This window comes from Homarus americanus, unplaced genomic scaffold (assembly GCF_018991925.1).
Source record: "Homarus americanus isolate GMGI-L3 unplaced genomic scaffold, GMGI_Hamer_2.0 scaffold18044, whole genome shotgun sequence".
NCBI classification, from domain to species: Eukaryota; Metazoa; Arthropoda; class Malacostraca; order Decapoda; family Nephropidae; genus Homarus; species Homarus americanus.
Window position 1 is genome coordinate 985,278 of NW_024746240.1, and position 6,730 is coordinate 992,007.

The 6,730-nt window shown below is 40.8% G+C and overlaps 2 non-coding genes across 2 annotated transcripts; one reads left to right on the top strand and one right to left on the bottom strand.

The window, feature by feature from the left end:
* Nucleotides 1–4,249: 4,249 nt before the first annotated feature.
* Nucleotides 4,250–4,321, bottom strand: Trnaa-cgc. Its single transcript has one exon. It is a non-coding gene; the product is annotated as a tRNA-Ala (tRNA).
* Nucleotides 4,322–5,797: 1,476 nt separating this feature from the next.
* On the top strand, nt 5,798–5,881 carry Trnal-cag. Its single transcript has one exon. It is a non-coding gene; the product is annotated as a tRNA-Leu (tRNA).
* Nucleotides 5,882–6,730: the final 849 nt, after the last annotated feature.

Consider the following 6,730-nt stretch of genomic DNA (forward strand, 5'->3'; position numbering starts at 1 on the left):
GGGGTATTGTAATTGTCAGTTCTGTTATCTGTCTGAACATTTGTCAATTCTTCACGTCGCAGTTAAGACACTGTCCACCCTTACCACTGTACTTAAAGATTTAGTCAACACTCTCGTACTAATGCTTCTGAATGCACCATTGACCTAGATACCGGGGTTATTAAGGAATCAAGTACGGTGCACAATTAAAGTTTGAAGTGTGAAGTGTAAAATCATCTTATTCTTTAAGTTCCTTGTGTGAAAAGTTTACATTTTCGTCTTGCACTTACCAACTTTATTCCAGACAAAGTTTTGATTTTGTTTAAGAAGCTAAAATCATCATAAATGTCTTGGCAATCGTCACGCTCTGAAGTCAAAAAATACGTAATGGAGTAAACAAAAAAATAAATTCTTGCTATGATAAACAAAAAAATAAATTCTTGCTATGATAAACAAAAAAATAAATTCTTGCTATGTGTCTGTCTGTCTGTCTGTCTGTCTGTCTGTCTGTCTGTCTGTCTGTCTGTCTGTCTGTCTGTCTGTCTGCCTGCCTGTCTCATTCGATGTCTCTTCAACCCATTATCTTCGTCTCGAAATAGATAGTTAGACAGATAAATGAAAAAAAGAGTAATAGAGTATTGATAACAGACTGTCGTGGTGATCCCAAAAGCCTTTTTGCGTGTTGTGTATATACTCACTGGAGCGACCCTGAGGATGCCACGCCTCTCTTGTTGACACGTGTATGCTTGTTCCGGGTCGATGTTGAGAGAGAGAGAGAGAGAGAGAGAGAGAGAGAGAGAGAGAGAGAGAGAGAGAGAGAATGTTTGTTCACAGAAGAGACGCCCCGAGGCCATAATACATACGTTGGTGACAAAAGATCATTCCGGAGTGGTGCTCTTGCCTCTGTTCCTACCCGGCCCTCGTCACCCGGGTGCTGCTGCAGGTGCTCCAGATGACGCTATCTCGTTGATGGGACTCTTAGTCTTACTGATAATCTATTCCTGTTGATACTAGTACTACTGTTGCTGGTGTCTTATTCCTATTGTTACTATTAATTTTAGTATTGTTGCTATTGTTCGTGACCTGTGACCTTACGTAATTAGTCCAAGGTAAACTAATCTACTCCTGAACCATCAGAATTGTTGTCCAAAATTATGGTCTTTGTGTTTGTCTGTTGCAATATTCATCTATTTTTGAAACTGTTTATTTATCTATCATTGAACTTTCCCCCCCCCGTTCGATTCCTCCCAGAAAAATATTATTAATCGTATTTAACTCTATAATCAAAGCCACTGGTCGATAGATGTGCCTTTGGAGGGTGAGAGCCACAGGTTTTCCTCGTGTTTGCAGGATTTATTACACAGCGGCGGCTTTAGAGATGATCTGTTGTTTACGTTGAGCTATAGTCTTGCTGATGCCTCTGTTGTCATTGCTAACACTGTTGCTTTGTTGCAGATCTTGTTGCAATGACGGTATCTGATAATGTTCCTATCGCATGCCTGTGATAATTTTGATACTACTACTACTACTACTACTACTACTACTACTACTACTACTACTACTACTAATACTACTACTACTACTACTACTACTACTACTACTACACACACACACACACACACAGTGGCAACTCATGGTCCTCAACATACCCTCGTCGCCACCACAACGAGCTCTATTGCTCTTAACACTGTGAGATGAATGCAACAACTCTCTCTCTCTTTCTCTACTATATGAGAACACCATGGTAAATTCTTATTGCAACTATTAATATTGTTGATATCAATACAATTACTACCATAACTACTATTACCTACCATATCTACTACTACTACTACTACTACTACTTTTTTTTTTTTAAACTTGGCCTCCAGCCTCCCCCAATAGCCACACCTTCGCCACCATTTATTTACCTTAATATTAAATATCCTAATACATAAGAAGCTATCCTATCTGTGTTAAATTAGTTGAGCTGCAGATCTATGCGGCATTCAGTGACTGTAGCCTCATAGTCAATATCTGCAGCAGTTGTCGGAGTAGGGGCAGAAGCTCTCTTTCCCCTGAGGCAGAGCAAAGCCGACCGAAGGAGAGAGAAAGACAGTCGACATCTCATCCAGGCTGCTACTACTACTACTACTACTACTTTTTTTTTTTTTTTTCAAACGTGGCCTCCAGCCTCCCCCAATAGCCACACCTTCGCCACCATTTATTTACCTACTACTACTACTACTACTACTACTACTACTACTATTACTACTACTACTACCTCCTACTATTACTAATTCACCACCACTATCACTACCAGCCTTCATTTCCATTTTCAATTATCGTCTACCACCTCACTACAACAACCACCTACACCCCCCATCCAAATGCTCCTGAAGTAATTTAAACACACACCTTTGGGTATTGAACATTAGCCATAAAACTACAACAATCATCATCATATAAGTCTTTAGGGCCGAACTTAATACTTGAGTTTTATTGACTCGTGAATTGTAATTGCACGTTATTACTGTACTAAAAATTATCGTAAATATTGACATAACCGAGTGTATTAATTTCATTGTTATGGTTGGAGGAGGAGGTAGGGGAGGAGTGGTGGTGGGGGGGTGAGGGATAGAGGGTAGGTTCGGAGTGGTAGACGAGGAGTTTGTGGTTAGAGTTGAAGTAGAAGGTGAGGATAGAGAGGGATCGAGTGGGAGGTGAGGAATAGAGGGTAGGTTCGGAGTGGTAGACGAGGAGTTAGTGGTTAGAGTTGAAGTAGAAGGTGAGGATAGAGAGGGATCCAGTGGGAGGTGAGGAATAGAGGGTAGGTTCGGAGTGGTAGACGAGGAGTTAGTGGTTAGAGTTGAAGTAGAAGGTGAGGATAGAGAGGGATTGAGTGGGAGGTGAGGAATAGAGGGTAGGTTCGGAGTGGTAGGCGAGGAGTTAGTGGTTAGAGTTGAAGTAGAAGGCGAGGGATAGAATGTTGGTAGATTTCACAGTTCGAGGAGTTGATGGTATAGGAATGTCCTGTAGAATTTGAAGAATTAAATTATTTTATCTTATGAAATATTTGGAATCGTTTTCTTCTCTTGGTGGGATAAAAATCTTGTTAAGGTTGATACGTGAGTTTTATTGCCTTTACCTAAACTAATATTACTGTTATTATTATTATTATTATTATTATTATTATTATTATTATTATTATTATTATTATTATTATTATTATTATTATTAGAATGAACAGGAGAATTACCATAGGAACAAGTGTTAGGAGTTAGTTTAGGTTAAGATTCCATTGAACGTAGTCACAAAACCTTTACTCTGATGCCAATCCAATTTCCGAGATCATGCTGACATTCTATGATCGGCCATAACGTGTGGTAACAATACTTTATGAGGTCATATTTTTTCTTCTCGTGGTTTTCGTCGCGTGCAAGTGTATTGATACTCTGTCTGTCTGTCTGTCTGTCTGTGTGGGTGCGCGCGCCTCTCACGTTATATATGTATGATCTCAGATGATCTTTACATTACATAAATTAATTGATATTAATATTATTTCATTGGGGTGAGCTAGAGTTATAGAGTGAAAAAGTAATTGATGTAGGAAACTTTGTACTTATGTTTATCTTTAGTCGCTCACACACACACACACACACACACACACACACACACACACACACACACACACACACACACACACACACACACACACACACACACACACACACACACACACTGCCGGCAGACGTCATTGTCTCAAAGTTTAACTAAATTTACAGTAAAGTTGTCACACCACATAATCGCTTCACGTCACACACGAAGGACTTTAGGTGTGAATCCTTTAGGTCGTCAAAAACGTGACCATCCCCCACCACCCTCAGCTCCCATCTCGTGTGACGACACAAGATTTCCTTCATCCTACTTGCAAGTCAGTTTGAGCATTGATGACGTCACTTAAAGTCCCTTCAGCATCCTGACTACATACATTTTGCTCCTTTTGACGTCATGGAAGAGTTCCCCAATCACGAGTTAGTATTCTGCGACGTCATTAACGACACCTGTACCGTTTATAACGTCACACATTGTCCCACCTGACCACGCCTCTTTGAACCTCATGACGTCATTAAAGGCCTCCAACTCCTCCTAGCCACACCCACTACCCTTTACCAAGCTTCCTTGAACCTCGTGACGTCATAAAATGTAACTCGCCTCCTCTCTCTTTGCAGCCAACTCCACCCCTATCCTTAGTGACGTCACTTATGGCTCCTCTCACCATAAAATGTAGTGGAGGAGCCGGGGATTGAACCCGGGACTTCTCACATGCGAAGCGAGCACTCTACCTCTGAGTTACACCCCCCTTCCTGTTAACACCAGCCACGTTAGCGATCTTGTGACTCGCTCTCACCTCCTAATGCTGGCTGCCGACCTCAATGCAGGGGTCGGTGTTGTCATGAGTTTTTCCACTTGTCTTTGTGTTTATTGCTTAATTTTCTATAATTCTCAACTATTATCAATATTAAATCTGACCCGAACAGACTGGATGTTTGTATATTTCATCAGACCAGAAGGGTTAAAACACCAATCAAAACAGACCTTAGTGGACACGATTAAATTCTATTGGCTGCGTACTTCATGCTATCTTAATCACTTAGTAATTGTTCGTGTCTGATGCACCGTCGTAAACACTTGATCTGACTAACAAACTGACTAACAGGAGATTGTTTCCGTGGTCACATCGTTAACTTGGTCCTGTTGCTCACTATCCGTTTGAGATCCCTAAAAAAAAAAGGGATGCTTTAATGAAAACTGTTGACTGATAGATAGATAGATAGATAGATAGATAGATAGATAGATAGATAGATAGATAAACTCACCATACAAGTTAACAATTGGTTCAGTAAGTATGTAGACTATGCTGGTATATAATTAAATTCGATATACAAAATTTGTACCACACACCGTAATGACCCGCTATACGAAATATGTAATTTACTTCTATTAATGCCGCCCCAAACGTCATCTGTGTCGTTTGAAATACCAGCCGAATATTTTGACTTGACGCCATCTCGCAATACGAGCCACCCCTACCCTCGTCGCTGGCACCCCTTGGCACTGGCAGGCGGTACCGGAGTATCCCGTGTCAGCTGTGGGCAGTGCCAGGCGGTAAGATAAGATACGAGGATTCTCTAACATATGTTTGCGAAATATAAGTACGAGGGGCTATTGTTGTTGTTGTTGTTGTGTGTATGTTTGCGTGTGTTTGTGTGTGCGCGTGAGTTTTATAATAATAATAATAATAATTTACAGTCTATTAAAGAACATGGCAGCCAAAAAGGTGAAAATATACAATAAACAGATGTGACAGAAGTTACATAATTGGGAAGTGGGTCTCGTGATTGACAGGTGACATTAGTGGTGCATATACTGTATATTATGACAAGAGAGAGGGTCATTTAACAAGGAATTTCAACATAGTAACAATACAAAAGTAAAATTGGCAGGGAGTCAACACACCGCATACTACGAGTTGATATTTTTGTACAATGGTTGGAAATGAACTGTTCTTCTAGCGATCTTTATTTGGTCGTATGGGCTGGATGCGGTTGTAGTGTCGAACAACAATTCGCAGACGAGGGATCTCAGGTGGGAGCAGGAGACGGTGCCAGGGTGGTGTTACTAGCTTCTCCAAAGTATGTCAATATTTGTGTGTATATGTTTGTTTGTGTGTATTTATCCAGTTATATCCATCTAATTATCTACTTAACTAAAGCGAATTTTGGAAAGTTGATAGATTACCTCAATAAATACGACTAGCCTTTCTGAATAACTATATGTCAGGATGGCCGAGCGGTCTAAGGCGCTGCGTTCAGGTCGCAGTCCGGTCTTCCGGGCGTGGGTTCGAATCCCACTTCTGACAATATGTTTTTTAAGAATCCGTAGTGAAGAACGGAACAGAATATCACAGGCCTCCGTAATTTTGGTTCCAGACAGATCCAATTACAGAAACCCTTTATATGGCATGGCGTCAATAGTTACTTATGGGAAGTGTTGGTTCGATTCATTCTAATTCAATAACTAATGAGAAGATAAAATAAAAATAAGGTGAAAACACGACCTACAGTATATTCATAATGTATCCTGACTATTTTCCGGTTTTGTTGTTGTTAGTATTCGTCTACCAACAATGATAGTTCCATTGGTATCGTCACTACTCATATCTTGCCTTTGTTGTGATAGAATAGTCTAACATGTGTGATCCGTAACAGAGGTGATCCGTAACACAGGTGATCCGTAGCACAGGTGATCCGTAACACAGGTGATCGTAACACAGGTGATTCAGGTGATCCAATACATGTGATCCATAACACAGGTGATCCACAACACAGGTGATCCATAACACAGGTGATCCGTAACACAGGTGATCCGTAACACAGGTGATCCGTAACACAGGTGATCCGTAACACAGGTGATCCATAACACAGGTGATCCGTAACACAGGTGATCCATAACACAGGTGATCCGTAACACAGGTGATCCATAACAGGTGATCCGTAACACAGGTGATCCGTAACACAGGTGATCCGTAACACAGGTGATCCGCCACAATCCCCCGACACACTACCTCGCGTCATACAGGATCACGACACCTTTACCTGTTTGAATTGATGACCACCACGACCAAATAAACAAAGATTGAAAGTATTAGAGACAATGTTCATACCCACATTACCAACGTCATTGTTTACGATCATGTACACCAGTGGAT